Raw genomic sequence first — 17,857 nt, forward strand, 5'->3', positions numbered from 1 at the left:
TCTTTCCCTCCACCCCCCACTTCAACGTCCACCCACCTCTCCCCACCCCCAACTCCACTTCCCCCGCCCTGTTCGCGGCGGTGTCCTTAGAAGACTCATTGGGCCAGGGGCGAAGCCAGCCGCCTATCGAGCCGCGCCGTCATTGGCCGACGCCCACGCCCGTCGGCGCGGCGGACTCCCCTATTGGGTGACTTCACTCCGCTCCCCGCCTCCCTAACGCCTCGCCTTCTCAGTCGCCTCCTCCCCTCCCTGCTCTTCCACGGCCCCCTTTCCCCTCCCGTCCCCGCCGCATCTCCCCTGTCCAGCTGGGCGGGGATTGCTGTACGACTCTGTGAAGTCTGTGAGTCACTGCACAACCCATCAATCCAATTAAATGTCTTGAACGAGCCGAGCAGGCGGTGCTGCCACTGCCGCCGCTCGCCCCGCCGCGGCCGCCCCTGCTCGCAGCGCCCCTCTGATCCATGGCTGTCTGTACTTGTTACTGTGTAACCTCCTCCTCCGCCTCCTCCGCCTCCTCCTCAGGAGCCGCTGCAACTTCCCCTCAGCCAGCCTCCTCCTCTGCTTGGGGACTGCAAAGGCATGGGATAGACCTAGAGCCACTTCTGTCTCCCCTCCAGCCCTCGATCAATCTCCTCCCTTTAAATTAAAGTCTGTTCCTCGCTCCTCGTCGTTTTAGAGATTTGTCAGTCTTTTATTTCCTCTGATTTTATTTTCTCTCCCAGGGGCAAGGGGTCGCAGGGGCCGGTGGGTTTATTTTAGGGAAGGGGCTGTCCACCCTCTCCCCGGTTTCTTCTCCTCCCTTTTCGGCCGTGACTTGATTTCCCAGTTCCTCTCCGCTCCCACCCCTCGAACTCACCGTCCTGCACGTGAGTGACGCACCGACACCCCCCGCCCACAGTCCAGACGTCCCCTCCCTCGCAGCCACCCCGACCCGTCTCGGAGCTGGACCCGGTGCCGACTTCGCAGAAGGGTGAGTACCGTGTTGGGTTGGGGAGGGGGTAGGGTGGATCTGGAAAAATGTGGCGGGTCCACTTTGGGGAGGGCAGGGATCACACTGTGGGCTGGAGGTTCCTGGTCCGGCGTGGATTTGAGGTGGCGACTGCTTCCCTCCCTCGCTCCCTTTCCCCCCGCCCCTCGACTCCTTATTCACCAGCCTTGCTGTATTTCTAGGTATTGCCAGACTTCTACCATCGGGGTATTATAACGCTTATAAAATGAGCGGCAATGGTATGCTTTCTTAGTGAGCGGTCATAGCGATTTGATCTGATAGACCGTGACCTGCCAAAAAGTGTAAAACAGCTAATGAGTACGTTTTCCTCCAAATCAAAGTTAAAACTTTTAGTCAATAAAGGCAAAGCAAAAGGTATTTGTAATTTGAATGTGTGGACCAAGAGAAGATAGGTTGCCTAGTGGCATAGCTTTGTATTTTTAGACTAGTGTGGTAGGTCCCCTTTTGAAAAGAATATGGATTCAGTATTAACTGAAGTACAGGTTATGAAGTCTTTGAACCTGTTGGAGGAATGCAAGGTAAGATGGAAATCTAGCTTGACACTTCGTCTTTAGCTCACCTTTATTCCAGCAAGAAATTAAAACACAGAATTTTGTATTTCTTGGTCACCAGGCACAGTGGGGTGTGTTAAGGGCAAATAGGGATTTTTTTCCTTTTGATATCCCTCTTTTATATACTTGATTACTCTTGAACAAAATTTTAATTTGGTTTCTTGGTTGTTGGCTGTTCAAAGGTACGCATACTTGCCCATATATGCTTTATGAGAATTTCACCCTATGCATCTTTAATATTAATTTGAGGTAAAAGTCATGAGGAATAGTTAACTCTGATTCGCCTTCTGAGGTCACTTTTGAGAATTCAGCCTATTTAAATTATTACTCTTTTTGAATCATGTTCTGGTATAGTTGTCCACAAGATTCAAATTAAGCCAACCCAAACATGTTTTGAAATATTAAAGTACAGGAAAGGCCTCTTAGTAGTTCATTCTCTCCTTCTCTTTCAGACTAACCAGAATAAGTTGTTGCTAAATTTAATTGTAAAGAATAGACTGTTCCTATACTGAAATCTGCCAAGTTTCTACGGAAATTTCTTTTTAAAGAGGAGAGATGTGTTTATGATCAGCCCAAAGTGGTGAAGTTGACTCAAATGTAAATGCTATCATAAGGAGATTCTTGTCATAAGCCCCCAAACCTTGCAATGTTTTGGGAAGACTTATACAAAACCTTTTTAATTATCTAATACATTTAATCATGTGGCCTTTTTCATGAGTGTAAGACTGAATTATTGAGAGGCCTCATAGCACAGGGGAGCCATGCTGCCTGAGTTTGAATCTAACCACCCTCCCTGGATGGCTGACTGATCTTAGGCAAGTTTCACACACATAGCCTGTGCAAATTTTCTCCTGTAAATTGGAGGGATGACTTTTCTGGGAGCACAAGTCACAGAGTACTTCGTGTTAGCCACTCCCCCCCCATCATCCACTGAGAGGGTGGCTGCTGTAGTGGTTAAGAAGAGGCACAACTAGACTCCACAGGTTCAAGTTCAGGCATTTCTTCTTGCTGTCTTTGTGATCTGGGTCAAGTTAACACCAGATTCCTCATTTGTAAAATGGAGATAATAGAAAAATTTACTTCATAGGGTTACTGTGAGGTCTGAATGAGTTTGACTAGTATTTGGTACTTCTTTTCATGTGTAATACTCTGTTAGATTCCTGGTATGCCTTGAAACGTGGGTGAATATATTTTTTAGAAGTATGCTTTTTGTAAAGATAAAGAATTATTGCTGTCAACGAAATAAGCAGAATTCTTATGAAGAGATGCACGATGCTTTATGGAGTTTATACTTTTAAATAGAGCTTATATATACGAGTTCTTATGAAGTTTAGGTATTGGATGAATTCGACCATCCTTTCACTTAAACTTGCATAGTAGAATATATATACCTCTATTATAATGACACCTGTCACACATTTGCTGTTGTATGTGATTTTTCTCCTCTATGAAACAGAAAGCTCTTGGAGGGTAAAAATAGTGTTTCATTCATAATTTAGTCTCAGGTGCCAAGCACAGTGCCTGGTACATAAAGAAGCTTAATGAATGCTATGGAATGAATTACACAATGTTGTTCTCAATTTATTTATGAGAAGTTGAATGACATTGTAAATGATATTATGGTGAATACTATTATTTGTGTTGTTGAGTTGAATTTATGTTCTAATGACTTTTTGTAAATAGAAAAGGAATTATAATTTCTGTTTTGTTAGGAAAATATTTTTTTATTTTGAAAATTAAACTTAAAATAGTCTGAAAAATATGTATCAGATATCTTCTTTTAATCCCTGACATCGCCTTTTTTTTTTTATTGGAAGACTTTCCGACTCCTAAAATTCCTGTCACTAAGTTGGATGTTATTATAACTAATATGAATTATACAAATTAGATTTTGAATGTCCCAAATGATGACATGATGTTGTTATTGGCTTCAAAATTAATAATAATGGGGAGAATTTATGAAACCAACAATGTAGAAATAAAATAGCATCATTTCCTTAAGGACCAGTGCTTTATTTCTATTTCCATCTGGGAGTGAAATTCTTTCTCTTGAGTAGTTTTAATAAATAATTAGTTTTTCAAATAGCTGTAGTAAATAATGTAATAGGAATCATAAAGAAGGTATTGGAGTTCCTGTCGTGGCGCAGTGGTTAACGAATCTGATTAGGAACCATGAGGTGGCGGGTTCCATCCCTGGCCTTGCTCAGTGGGTTAAGGATCTGGTGTTGCCGTGAGCTGTGGTGTAGGTCGCAGACGCAGCCCTACAAAAGGCCAAAAAAAAAAAAAAAAAAAAAAGAATCATAAAGAAGGTATATGTATTTAGTAAGTAAAACACTTAAATTTTAAACTTTACCATACACTTAATAGGCATTACACAATTGGGGAATTTTATTTTGTTTTATTTTTTTGTCTTTTTAGGGCCGCACCCACAGCATATGGAGGTTCCCAGGCTACAGGTCCAATCGGAGCTGTAGCCTCGGCCTATGCCAGAGCCACAGCAACTCGGGATCCAAGCCTCCTCTGCCACCTACACCATAGCTCACAGCAACTCTGGATCCCCCACTGAGCGAGGCCAGGGATTAAACCCGCAACCTCATTATTCCTAGTTGGATTCGGTTCCGCTGTGCCACTATGGGAACTCCCAGGAATTTATTTTTAGTTTTTTTTTTTATCTTAAAAAAATTTTTTTTGTTTTGTTTGTTTTTTTGCCTTTTCTAGGGCTGCTCCCGCGGCATATGGAGGTTCCCAGGCTCGGGGTCTAATCGGAGCTGTAGCCACCGGCCTACACCACAGCTACAACAACGAGGGATCCCAGCTGCATCTGCAACCCACACCACAGCTCGCCGCAACACCAGATCCTCAACCCACTGAGCAAGGCCAGGGATTGAACCCGCAACCTCATGGTTCCTAGTTGGATTCGTTAACCACTGTGCCACAACGGGAACTCCAGGAATTTTTTTTTAAATAAGCAAAATTGTTGGGGCCTGTATCACCTGTTTCATTTTATAGGATCATTTTGTTTTACTTGTCAATAAAACCAGTTTAATTACTGTGTCCTCTGAAATTATAAAATGCAAGAAATATCTTTCATGAAAGAGATATCCTCAGTAGTGGAATCTGACTACTAACCTACTCAGAAGTGTTATAGTGTTCCATAACATTGTTAAAACTTTTCAGATATATGGACTATCTAGTGCAATGTGGGTAATTTTTCATACATGATCCTTTGTTTAACCAAATCATCTGTTACCCATTTTAGTTGTATATATTGCATTTTCACTGGCTAAAACAATTAAAAAAAAATTCGCCCTTTTTTATTCATGGACCTTTCTTTGGAGGTGTGGAGTCATGCCCAGAACTTTGGAAGTTCTTGGTCCAGGGATCCAACCCTCACCACAGCAACCTAAGCCACTGCAGTGACAACATGGGATCCTTAACCCTCTGCGCCATAAGAGAACTCCTATTCACACACTTTTAAAGCAGTGTATGGGAGTTCCCTTCGTGGCTTAGTGGTTAACGAACCCAACTAGGATCTATAAGGACATGGGTTCGATCCGTGACCTCGCTCAGTGGGTTAAGGATCCGGTGTTGCTGTGAGCTGTGGTATAGGTCGCAGACACGGCTTGGATCCTGCGTTGCTGTGGCTCTGGTGTATGCTGGCAGCTGCAGCTCCGATGATTCATCCCCGAGCCTGGGAACCTCCACATGCTGTGGGTGCAGCCCTAAAATAGCAGAAAAAAAAAAATCAATCAATCAATAAATAAAAGTAAAAATAAAGCAGTGTATGAATTTAAAGTGAAATTAAAAAAATTAATTATAGGCACTTAGAAACTACCCTTAAGTATCTGGTCTGCAAAATGGAAGATCTAATTTTTTGCTTGATGCATTTCAGCATGACATTATTTCTGTAGATCACATCTTTTTCTTTCATTTAATTTGTGTGTGTGTGTGTGTGTGTGAAGACATTTGAACATTTTTTAGTATTTTACAGATGTATATGATGTCTTCAACTTTAATAAAGCAAAGTTTCTAATGAAGCATTCATTGTCTGGAAGAAAGAGGAAGGAGGAATCGAAATAACTTTTGGGGCCTGTGACTTATATTCTTGTCTCTTAACATTAGGAAAATGGACAACAGTATACTCTGTCAGTGATCAAAAGGAGAGAAAAATGATACATGTGTTATCTATTGACATAAACTGAGAATTAAGGCCCGTGGAATTCTGGACTGAGCAGTGGTACTGATTGGCATGTGACCCTGAGCATTACGCTTAACCTCCACAGCTCTTCCTGTTCTTTTCCTTTCAGTGGAAAGAGAGAAGGCAGTTAGTTTCCCTACCCTCACTCACAGAGGACCTTGTAGGGGTAAGATGTAAATGCTTTTTTAAAAGCATTGGAGAAGGACAAAATGCAAGCAAATACAAAGTAAATGTTAGCATTTAGAAATGGATATTTATCATTATTAAAAAATTGTGACTTTTAGATCTTTTGCCTAAAGGACATTTTTCCTTTTAACTTTGTAGAGACTTCTTATTGATATGTTTACAAGAATGTATAAGGTATCTAAAGAGGCAAGGAACTTTGGTTTAATTTGAATGGTATTTTAAATGTTAACACTGCGTTTTGGTACATCCTGGGATATAGCAGATGTTAATATTATAAGAACAAACTTTATGTACCTAGGAGACAGTACATTTTATTAATTTAAAGCTTGTAAAACTTGCATGTGTGTTGCAGGAAAAAATGTTTGGATATGTCAGTTCCATTAGCAGTATATCAAAAGAGAAAAATTAGATTTCTTTTAAATTTCAAAAGGATTATTTGGCTATAGGACCCATCCTCCTAGTCAATTTTACTGTTGTTGTTGTTTGTTTTTTGCCATGCCCGAGGCCTGTGGAAGTTCCTGGGTCAGGGATCAAACCTGCTCCAAAGCTGTAACCTGAGTAACAGTAGTGACAGTGCCACATCCCCAACCTGCTGAGCCACCAGGGAACTCCCTGGTTATTTTGTACCTTGAGTGCAGTGAACTGTACACATTTCAGAATATAGTGGCTTGGAGGATTTCATTTATTCCAGCTAATCTTTTATTGAGGAAGGCAAGTGAAGACAGATATAGAAAGGCAGTATTTTAAGAAACTAGTTTTTTTTTTTTTTCCTCTTGTCCCTAAAAGTGAGTTCTGTAAAAGTCAAAAGCCCAGGAGTTCCCGTCATGGCTCAGTGACTAGTATCTATGAGGACATGGGTTCGATCCCTGGTCTCACTAAATGAGTTAAGGATTCAGCCTTGCTGTAAGCTTCAGTGTAGCTCGGATCCCATGTTGCTGTGGCTGTGGTGAAGGCCGGAGGCCGGCAGCTACAACTCCAATTCATTTGACATCCTAGCCTGATAAGCTGTGGGTGCGAGCCTAAAAGGAAAAAAAAAAAAAAAAAAAAAAAAAAGCCGAGAGCCCAGAGTTAGCACAGTATATAAGTCTCTGAATTCAGCTTTCTCTCTCTCGGGTTATTAGCAGAAGAGTTGCACAACCTAATGATGTTACTTACCTTTTTAAGTGGAAATGAAATTTTCCTGTACTCAGAGCAAGACTTTTTTATTTATTTATTTTTTAATTTTCCCACTGTACAGCAAGGGAATCAAGTTATCCTTACATGTATACATTACATTTTCCCCCCACCCTTTGTTCTGTTGCAACATGAGTATCTAGACATAGTTCTCAATGAGAGCAAGACTTATTAAAACAAGGGGAGTTCCCTTGTGGTACAGTGATTTAAGGATCTAGCATCATCATGGCTGCAGCTTGGGTCGTTGCTGTGGTGCAGGTTTGATCCCTTGCCCAGGAACTTCTGTATGCCACAGGCACATCCAAAACAGAAAAAGAAAAAAAAAAAAAAAAAAAAAAAGAAAGAAAGAAAGAAAAAAAAAAAACAAGTGGGACATACAAATAGATACTTTTTTCTTTCAACTAATGTTAAGTGTAGTGAACAGTGATCCTCAGATGCAGAGTTGCTGAACAGAAAGCAACTTTTAAAAACATATTGTTCCTTTGTCCTTATTGTTCAGTGTGCAACTGATGAAAACTCAGAATGATCAGATTTCTTTTCTATTTTTGAATGTGAAGGCCACACTGATGTTTATAAAGTTTTGTGTAATGTTACATACAACTCTTTAGTATTGAATGTTTACTTTTAACATATTAAATAAAATGACTGAAACAGTTCACCTTTTATTTACATTTTATCTGATTTTTGGAGTTCCCTAGTGGCTCAGCACATTAGGGTCCAGCACTGTCACTGCTGTGGCTCAGGTTTGATACCTGACCCCAGGATGTCCACATGCTGCGAGCACAGCCAGAAAAATTTTTTTTATGATTTTCACAACCTTCTTCCTTTTGTTTTATCATTATTTTTTTAGTTTTCTTAATAGTTCCACATGAGTTTGTCATTCTTTTTAATGCAGCATTTTCTCATATTGCTCTATCTTCTTTTCCATTGATCTTTTTCTTGATCATGGCAGGTTTTTTTCTTTGGCTCTCTTGTGCCTTTGCCTCTGTCTAAGGTATGGAAAAGGGGTTTTCATCTGTTTCAGTCTGCTTTTATGAGATTGATGCAGAGGGGGCCTTCTATGTAGAAATTTGCTTTGCTTTATCCCAGAAGATGAGCTCTCTGATCACCTAATCTGTGCAAAACTTAAGGGGCCATCTTGTGAACCTAAAACCAAGTTTTAATTTACATGGGGTGGTAAAAAGGGACAGTGGTAATGCGTTTATTATTTACTGCTTTTCTGTTAACCCCTTTTATTGGGTGGATACCCACAGAATTTTTTCTGTCCACATTACTTTGAAACATCTCAAACCATCTATGCTTTATTTTGCTCTACACCCATTGCTGGGTGAGTCCTGTTGGCTGTCTGAGCCATGACTGTGGCCACTTGACCACATGGGGGGTGAATGGGCCTGAGAATAGCACATTAGATGTGAAGAGTATGTCCTTTGTTTTGTTTCTAACTCCTTAAAACCAAACAGAGGAGCTCCTGTCATGGCGCAGCGGAAACGAATCTGGCTAGGAGCCATGAGGTTGCAGGTTCAATCCCTGGCCTTGCTCAGTAGATTGAGGATCCGGTGTTGCCATGAGCTGTGGTGTAGGTCGCAGACACAGCTCAGATCCTGAGTTGCTGTGGCTGTGGTGTAGGCCAGTAGCTGTAGCTCCAATTAGACCCCTAGCCTGGGAACCTCTATATGCCACGGGTGCAGCCCTAAAAAGACAGACCCCCCCCCAAAAAAAAATAGACAGAACCTCAAACTCTGTCCTCTGTGGGGTTTCCCAGGGTTTGCCATTGTTGAATGATTAATGGTTCCTGGGGAAGTGTTAACTGTCAGCTTTGTTGTCTTCCAATGGCCTCAGCTCAAATGAAATGTATCCCTTTGAGTTAACTTTTGTTTTGATATTTGTGTTCTTTTCACCAAGAAAATCAGAGTATGAAAATAAATATGTATCTTTTTTGGCCGTACCTGCAGCGTATGGAAGTTCCCAGGCCAGGGATCAAATTCAAGCCACACCTGCCACCTACACCACAGTTGCAGAGCAGCAATGCTGGGTTGGGGGTCACACCTGCGCCTTAGCAGTGACCCAAGCCACCACAGACATAATGCCAGATTGGGACCCTTAACCTACTTCCACACAGCAGGAGCTCCTGAATATGCTTTTTTTTTTTTTTTTTTTTTTTGGTCTTTTTTTTTGCCTTTTCTAGGGCCGCACTGGCGGCATGTGGAGGTTCCCAGGCTAAGGGTTGAATCGGAGCTGAAGCCGCCGGCCTACGCCAGAGCCATAGCAACGCCAAATCCGAGCCGAGTCTGCGAACTACACCAGAGCTCACAGCAACGCTGGATCCTTAACCCACTGAGCAAGGCCAGGAATTGAACCCGCAACCTTATGGTTCCTAGTTGGATTCATTAACCACTGCGCCACGACGGGAACTCCCTGAATATGTATTTTTAAACAAAATATTTACACAGAAATCCTTTGAGTAAAAAGATTTCCTAAGGACCCACATCCACTGATTTGGAAAGAATGTTTAATAGTTTATTAAAATACTTGTCATTTTTCAGATATTGGTAGTAGAAAACCTTTCAATTTGATTAAATGAATGAATCCTTTTGTTTACAAAATTAGCAGTCCATTGTTACTTTTTATTTAAATAATTCAAATATAAGATTAGATAAACTGTATTTTGTGGGGTTTTTTTGCTTTTTAGGGCCGCACCCATGGCATATGAAGGTTCCCAGGCTAGGGGTCTAATTGGAGCTACAGCTCCCAGCCTATACCACAGCCACAGCAACGCAGGATCTGAGCCACATCTGTGACCTACACCACAGCTCACAGCAACGCTGGATCCTTAACCAGCTGATCAAGGCAGGGGATCGAACCCGAAACCTCATGGTTCCTACTCAGATTCGTTTCTGCTGCTCCACAATGGAAACTCTGATAAACTGTATTTTGGAGATAATCAAATAAGAGATTTTTCAGAAATTGTACTTTGTAAAGTCTATGCCTCTTGAAAGAAGCTTGGTCTTTTTTTTTTTTTTTTTATTTTCCACACCTTTATCCCATTCCTGACTTCTATTCGTCCTTTTATTCACTTCATTCAACAGATTTATTGAGCACTTACCACGTGGTAGCTATACTTACAAGGCACTTATGTTACAGCAGTGAAGAAAAGAAACAAATATTATTGTCCTTGTAGAAATTACCTTCTAAACCATTTTGTTGTGTATAGAGCTTGTAATCTACTATTTGGAGTAGTCATAAGTAAACGTTGTGTAATAATGGTCTGAAAAAAAAGTTACGATTTCTTCATATAGATTTTATGCTCTTTAACTTGGTATAAAAGCTTCAATCTGAATCCTGAAACAAAACTGCATTTGAATAGACAACTTTTATTTGAATTTGAGTTGAAATATTAAAAACCTATATTGTTGCTGGATGTTTCCACCAGAAACCTTGAAAGCATCCTTGTTTATGAAACCTGGGAAACTTTGTGGACATGGTCTGAAATTTCTTCTAGCTTTTCTTTACGCTCTTGAAGTTCTTTTCTCCCTTTGCTTTGTTTTCTTTGTGACAGAGCCTGAAAATTAAGTGTATAACACTGAAAATTGCGCAATGGAAATGTAGTCATCTCAGCTATATTGCACAATTAACAAGAAAATCTTAAGTTTCCTTTGTCCATTGTACATAAAAAACTAACCTCTTGTTTCTATGATTGTAACAACTATGTAATTTCCTAAACAAATACAACCCTTAGTGTATGTTTCCATCTCAGATATTAAAGTGATGTATGTTTTTGTAGTATGCATAGCACGAGTATGATATGATATAATGACTTTTGTTAATTATTTTTGTTTATAAATATTTAACACATGTCCCAAGTGCTTGAGGGTATCAGAGACTAATAAGACACGGCACCTATCCATAATGGTGTTCACAGCCCAGTAGTCCAGTTGAAGAGACAAAAGATCCCCATGTGAAAATGAAGTCTCTTGTATTAGGCAGTATGAGATTTAACTTGACGAGAAGTCTGGTGTAGGCCACTGCAATAAGCTAGACCAAATGGACTTAACTTCTGGAGGTCCTGGATGGCCTTGGTGGGAATCGAACCTTCCCCTTAAGTTTGGCAAAGATGGCCTTCTTTGTGCATTAGTCTCAGAAGGGTAGAACAGCTCCCTTTCTAGCTACTGCAGCTGCAGATGGATGCGGTGAGGACGGAAAGGCTATGGAACACACATCCCAGCCATTTATTACATTCACCAGCCATCCCCGCAGGACCAGAAACTCTGCACCTGAAAATAGAATGCAGAATCCCAGACTTAATCATGGTTCAGTTTCTGATGGTTCAACTTTTTATGATGGTGTGAATGTTTCTGTGTATTCAGTAGAAACTGGACTTGGAATTTGGAGTTAGGATCTCTTCCAGGACTAACAGTATGCTGCACAGTCCTCTTGTGATGACAGTCACGAGGTAAATAGCCATTCTGGATTCACACATCTGTTCTGTTTTTCACTTCCAGTACAGTATTCAATAAATTCCCTGAGATATTCAATGTTTTATTATAAAATAGGCTGTGTGTTAGATGATTTTGCCTGGTCGTAGGCTATTAGAAGTATCCTGAGCATGTTAAGGTAGGCTAGGCTAAGCTTTGATGTTTGGTAGGTTAGGTGTATTACATGTTTTTTCGAACCAGCAAGTATTTTCAACTTAGACGGGTTTGTCAGGATGTAACCCTCTTGTAAGTTGAGGAAGATATGTATATGGACACACAATGGGATATAGTTTAAGTTCTTGAGGATAAAATTTTTGCCAGAGCTTTGGGAAGCCCAGTACATGAATGAGGGCCCTGTACACACAAGGAGTTCCCTGAAAAATGGAAGAAACACTGAAAGGGGAGGAAAGAAGTAGAGATAGAGGCTTTTTGATAGTTACTGAAGGCACACTTTTTTCCCCTCAGTTTTGCCTGGATCAGTCCTGCTGTGAGATGGGCATGCCCTGGGCCTAATATGCTGAATTTAGGAAGTTTATATATTGCTCTAATATGTAGGTATAATCTTTCTAAACTGGTTTACTTTGGAATTAGCTGAGATTCCTGGTATATGTGTGTGTGTTTAAATTTTCAAATATAATGCCGTGTGACTAAGGCTTTTGTTTTCATTTTTCTGCTTGTTTGAAAATATTAAGAATTTCTTTGTTCTTTGAGTATATTTGTTTGGATCTAAATCTAAGGTAGAATAACACAACATATGAGTGTCTCTTAGATTTAAATTAGGGGAAAAAAATCCAAAGCCGTAATACTTATTTTATCTGTTGATGAAAGTATTTGGACACTTGTGTGGGGAGACTTCTTTGTTTTTTTTTTTTTTTTAAACCATTCGTATCAAGAGTTTCTTTTCCTAAAAACTGGATCTGTGCTAGAACCATCACACATCTGTTTGATATAAAGGCTACCTGGGGTAATTATGATCATTATCTTGATTGCTGATGGTTTCAAGTGTGTATACATATGTCAAGGCTTATCAAATTATACATCCTAAATATATGTATTTATTGTATATCAATGAAACTTAAAAAAAAGAGCCATCTAGGTTGTAAGGTTTATTTTCAGGATAAAATCTCTATTGTAAGACTATATTTTAAAAGTTTGTCATTTCTTTTTAAATTTTATCTACTGTCTATTTACTTCTATCCCGTATCCTAGACACATTTTTTTTTTTTTTTTTTTTTTTTTAGTGCCGTACCTGCACATATGGAAGTTCCCAGGTTAGGGGTCAAATTGGAGCTGCAGGTGCCAGCCTACGCCACAGCCACAGCAACACCAGATCAGAGCCACATCTGTGATCTATACCACAGCTCATGGCAACACTGGATTCTTAATCCATTGAGCGAGGCCAGGGATTGAACCCACGTCCTCGTGGATACTAGTCTGGTTCATTACTGCTGAGCCATCACTGGAACTTGCAGACACGTGTATGTTAAGAAAGACACATGGAACCACGGAGACCAAGTTTCCAGCTGAAATTTAGATATAGGACCTTAGAGAGCTTTTTTCTGTATGTAATGTTCACTGGAGTATCTTTAAGTAATTTGCACAAATTTGAATTTGGAGAATTGAGTTGTGTATTTTTCAAGGAATCCTCCTTTCCTTATAGTTTCACAGATTATGACTCATCGTTGATGTGGAGTAAAGAGCATGATTTTAGTAAGACTTCTTTTTTCTGCTTTTTAGGGCCACACCCACTACACATGGAGGTTCCCAGGTTAGGGGTCGAATCGGAGCTACAGCTGCCGGCCTATGCCAGAGCCACAACAACATGGGACCCGAGCTGCGTCTGCAACCTACACCATAGCTCAGGGCATCACTGGATCCTTAACCCACTGATTGAGGCCAGGGATTGAACCCACATCCTCATGGATCCTAGTCGGGTTCGTTAACTGCTGAGCCATGAAAGGAACTCCCTTTTTTTGTCTTTTTAGGGCTGCACTGGAGGCATGTGGGGGTCAAATTGTAACTGTAGCCGCTGGCCTACACCACAGCCATAGCAACATGAGATCCAAGCCGTGTCTGCGACCTGCACCACAGCTCTGGGCAATGCTGAATGCTCAACCCACTTAGCAAGGCCAAGGATCGAACCTGTGTCCTCATGGATACTAGTCAGATTCATTTCCACTGAGCCATGATGGGAACTCCCGCAAGACTTTTTTTAAAAAACGGGGTTAAATGGCTTAATGCTTCTCCTTAAATATTGTTCCTTTTTTAACCCATGGCACCAGGGCAGGAGCTCATATTGTTCCTGTTTTAAAATTGCATTTTTATAAATTAAGTTTTGACATGTTGCACCATAGACTCTATGAATAGATTTGTTTAGGGAAGAACCAAGTCTGCTCCATTCTTTTTGCCCTTGGGGTCTTGAGCAAGCACAGAAGGCTTCACACATATATGTGTCTGGTAAAACCATGGTCTAGTTTTAATTGAGTATTCCTTATGTCACTCAATGTATGTTTCAGGGAAATTTCTTTATTGTTGGAAGTAATGCTTGTGTTAACTTTAAGATATGGGCAATTTTTTCATGAATAAAAAAGGTCTAGAAAAACTTTAAGAGTTGTCTTTCTAGAGTTGGGACTGTAAAGGCATTAATAGGTTGTGATTCTTGGACTTTCAAGGCCAAGCCCTTTCCAAGAGGGCCGCATTAGAATCACAATTACCTGTGCCCAGGTCACAATCAGGGGTGAGTTCCTGGCTTCCGAATTTTTGAAAGTCCCCAGCTTATTCCAGTCTATAGCCACACTGTACTGTGCAGTGCTATCTCCCACAGCATATCCTCTCACCCCCAGACTTTCTGTTGTAGAACTGTTCAAACATGTAGAAACCTTAAAAGAATAATTCAGTAAAGGCCCATATTTCCTCCCCCTAGATTCAGTAATTATTAACCTTTTGCTGTATTTACTTTATGAATTTCTGTCTCCTTTTCTTTCCCTAAGTCTTAGGCATCATGACTCTTTTACCATTAAATATTTCAATATGTATCTCCTAAGAATAAGGACATTTTCCTATATAATGACAGTACCATTACCACACCTAACAAAATTAATAATAATTTCAAGTGCTTTTCAAGAGCTCACCTCCATTTATTAAAGGTGTATGGATTCACATTCTACTAATGATTAAGTGCATATGAAGTGAGAAGTTCTGCAGAATATGAAATTCTGGGAAATTTTGCTAAGGATATGGTTCTTTTTTTTTTTTTTTATTTTCCCACTGTACAGCAAGGGGGTCAGGTTATCCTTACATGTATACATTGCAATTACAGTTTTTCCCCCACCCTTTCTTCTGTTGCAACATAACTATCTAGACATGGTTCTCAATGCTATTCAGCAGGATCTCCTTGTAAATCTATTCTAGGTTATGTCTGATAAGCCCAAGCTCCCGATCCCTCCCACTCCCTCCCCCTCCCATCAGGCAGCCACAAGTCTCTTCTCCAAGTCCATGATTTTCTTCTCTGAGGAGATGTTCATTTGTGCTGGATATTAGATTCCAGTTATAAGTGATATCATATGGTATTTGTCTTTGTCTTTCTGGCTCATTTCACTCAGTATGAGATTCTCTAGTTCCATCCATGTTGCTGCAAATGGCATTATGTCATCCTTTTTTATGGCTGAGTAGTATTCCATTGTGTATATATACCACCTCTTCCGAATCAAATCATCTGTCGATGGACATTTGGATTGTTTCCATGTCCTGGCTATTGTGAAGAGTGCTGCAATGAACATGCGGGTGCACGTGTCTCTTTTAAGTAGAGCTTTGTCCGGATAGATGCCCAAGAGTGGGATTGCAGGGTCATATGGAAGTTCTATGTATAAGGATATGGTTCTTATCTGTGTTGGCAAGTAAGGCCACTACTTCATTTTGATGAGGTAAATGGGTAAATGCCTTTTCTTATGTATGGTGAGGTAAGATACTTTCTAGGTCTAACATTGTGTGATCATGTCATAAGAAAAAAAGCATTTAGGAGTTCCCGTCGTGGCACAGTGGTTAACGAATCCAACTAGGAACCATGAGGTTGCGGGTTCCGTCCCTGCCCTTGCTCAGTGGGTTAACGATCCGACATTGCCGTGAGCTGTGGTGTAGGTTGCAGACGCGGCTCGGATTCCGCGTTGCTGTGGCTCTGGCGTAGGCCAGTGCTACAGCTCCGATTCGACCCCTAGCCTGGGAACCTCCATATGCTGCAGGAGCAGCCCAAGAAATAGCAAAAAGACCAAAAAAAAAAAAAAAAAAAAAAGAAAGAAAGCATTTATCAGAGTTCATGCCATAGTGTGGTTTAGTGGAAAGCCCCATTTTGAGCCAGAATGACACTGGTTCAAACTCTTGCCTTGCCATTTATTGCAGGTGACCTCAGAGAAATTAAATTGTATCAGTTAAGATGCTTTCAGAAACCACCCTCAAGCTGGCTGGAATCATTCGGAAATTTACCATTTTACAACGAATCCAGAGGTAGGGCAGGCTTTAGGATCGATCAGTTCTGTAGCTCAGGTTCTTAGCATCTTTCAGCTCCCAGATGGACTCCTTGCTGGCTCCCACTTCTGTATTGACTCCTTCCTCAAGCTGATTCACATCCATACATTATTGTGTTCAGAGAAGGCAGATGTGGACTGTCAATCTTCCTGTCTGCTTGGGCATCTCTGCCTGCATCTGAACCAGTAAGCGGGGATGGGGTTTTCTTAGGAGGAGGAAGGGAGGAACGGATGTTGGGGATGCCACTAACAGTGTTCATTACTCCTCTCTGAGTCTTCTATTCCCTTGCTATAAAATAGGAACAGTGAGGAGTTCCCATGTGGTTCAGTGGATTAAGGATCTGGCATTGCCAGTGCCGTGGCTCAGTCTCTGCTATGTTGTGGGTTCAATCCCTGTCCCAGGAACGTCCACATGCAGTGGGTGTGGCCACAAAAAAAAGGAACAGTGATATTTACCTCTATGATTATTAACTGACATACAGTAAGTAAGGCAACAAACACATAGCTGATTTTAATAAATGCTAATTTCTATTTTTTTCTTCTTTTCTTTCTATCCTATAGAAAATTCTGCCTTCCTTTCACACTGCCACATTCCCCACTAGTCAGCATATGTAAGTGAGTCTTAACTGGTCTCTTACCTGTCCTCTCACCTCAGCATCTAGGGCATAGCATTTTGTGTGAACTTTGCAAATTGGTCACAGACCTTTCATTAATCTAGCTTGACCCATCTTATTTTTTCTTATAAATTTCAGCTTTATGTTATTCCAAAGCCAAGGGAGGGAAATATTTAATAGTGTGTATATATTCATTAAGATACTGATCAAGTGGGGAAAAAAATCTCTTTAATTTCACTATTGGTAAAAACAACAGAATTGAAATAGATTTTTTTCCTTTTATTAAAAGAAATGCACATGTCCTGTGGAAAAGTCAGCAAAATATAGTGCTATATTTGAAATATAGTATCTTATTTATCCAGGATATACCAGGTCTTTGTTGCTTTGGGAATATCTAAGCTTATCATGGTTGTTTAGCTGCTCTCGTATCTCCAGAACTTACTCTCTAAATAGAATTGTGTCTGATTCACAAGCCAGTCTTTTTTGGATTGTTTGGTCTTGAACCCTCTTTCACCCACTGTGAGAAAGTCATCCTCTAAAGACGTGTTTTTGGAGTTACTGTTGGGGCTCAGTGGTTAACGAATCTGACTAGGAACCAGGAGGCTGTGGGTTCGATCCCTCACCTTGCTCAGTAGGTTAAGGATCTAGCGTTGTTGCCGTGAGCTGTGGTGTAGGTCACAGATGCAGCTCGGATCCCACATTGCTGTGGCTGTGGCGTAGGACAGCAGCCGTAGCTCTGATTTGACCCCTAGCCTGGGAACCTCCATATACAGTGGGTGTGGCCCTAAAAAGAAAAAAAAAAAAAAGACTGAAGATATGTTTTCCGCTATGTGTGCACACCGGAGGGTCTTTGTTCAGGCATGCCCTTCTCTAAATATGTAGAGAGGGATTGTCATATTTTTCCCCTGTGGAATTACTAAAGCATTCCTGAAACACCCGTGAAGCCTGCAAAATTGTCCTAAGCAATCACATGGGAAGATCTTCACCTTTGGGGGGAATTGTTTTCTGAAATGATGGCATCACTCACTCTGGAAGGAGAGCTACCATTTCTTCTTGACCTCTCAAGCAGAACGTTTAATCCCTGCCAGCCTCCATGGCAAGCATAGAAGAAGGGTGAAAGTCTGGTGTCTCTCT

At 40.8% G+C, this 17,857-nt stretch overlaps 1 protein-coding gene across 1 annotated transcript in view; it reads left to right on the top strand.

The window, feature by feature from the left end:
• The first annotated feature begins 367 nt into the window (after positions 1–367).
• Positions 368–17,857, top strand: part of SERTAD2 (SERTA domain containing 2) — a 124,653-nt gene continuing 107,163 nt past the window's right edge. The window contains exon 1 of the mRNA XM_005662514.4: positions 368–970. The gene's annotated coding sequence lies outside the window, so the exon portion shown is untranslated. The remainder of the gene's footprint in view (positions 971–17,857) is intronic.

Source organism: Sus scrofa, chromosome 3 (genome assembly GCF_054392235.1).
Source record: "Sus scrofa isolate SSC_HxYL_T2T_F1_AM1 chromosome 3, Sscrofa_HxYL_maternal_Yorkshire_Landrace_v2.0, whole genome shotgun sequence".
In the NCBI taxonomy this organism is placed as follows: Eukaryota; Metazoa; Chordata; class Mammalia; order Artiodactyla; family Suidae; genus Sus; species Sus scrofa.